The following is a 968-nucleotide window of genomic DNA, read 5'->3' as shown; positions in this document are numbered from 1 at the left end:
TGTTTAGACAATTGGAACTCTAAATAATTGTTAAACGTTATGTGTTTAATCTGTGCCGTTTTGGTTAAGTTTAATTTTTAGATTTTAAACACCAGCCGTGTTATAAACGCGTACAAATGTTTTAAAAGTGTTACACATCATAAACACGTCCAAGAGTTTACAAAATAAACACCACACGGTGTTTAAACCCTAAACACATGTAGAATTATAAACGCAGCTACGTGTTTGAAAAGTGTTACAAATACGTGTTTTAAAAGTTACAGTGTAGAATTTTTTTGGTTCCATGAAACCCACCCACCAAGACCACTCTGCTCTTGAACACTAGTATCTTGGGAAGAAAGGAGAGATTCACCCTTGAGACCCCCCCACCCCCCCTTCTTAATTGTGGACTATATGCACGATTATCAATGGGAAATTTTAATCAGATCCACGGGGGGACAAGAACGTTCTTCCAAACTTTGTTAACTTTTTCTGTTTTTCAAATTGTGCTGATGAACATAAATAAATAAAGTATTCTCTAAAAGTTTTTATATGTTAAGAAACCCTTTGTGTGGATACCAATACTACTGACAGCACATTAGGCCTACGACTTTTCTATGCCATTATATATTACTTCATTATCATTAACAATACGTTAACAACAGAATCAACAACGCAACTTTCCAAACCACATGTTTTAATCGAAATACAGCGTGCATTAACCTCTCGTGGAGATGTATTGTATTAAGTTACTTTTTCTGTTGAACCACCAACTAATACAACATAAACAGCACTGAATGTTTTCGTGTTCTGTTCTGTTGTTCATTTACTGATCGCATTGTCACTAGCCAAATTAAAAGCGATCTATCAAATCAGTAGACCTTTTAAGTTAACTTTAACTGATAGCCTTCCTACTGCCATGCTCGATTGCTTGAAGATGTACTCGTTAGGGAACCACCTGTAAAAACACGTTTTATGTTTCTCCTCTA

The sequence above is a fragment of the Acipenser ruthenus genome, chromosome 2, assembly GCF_902713425.1.
Source record: "Acipenser ruthenus chromosome 2, fAciRut3.2 maternal haplotype, whole genome shotgun sequence".
Taxonomy (NCBI): Eukaryota; Metazoa; Chordata; class Actinopteri; order Acipenseriformes; family Acipenseridae; genus Acipenser; species Acipenser ruthenus.
Note: the sequence above shows the minus strand (reverse complement) of the source record.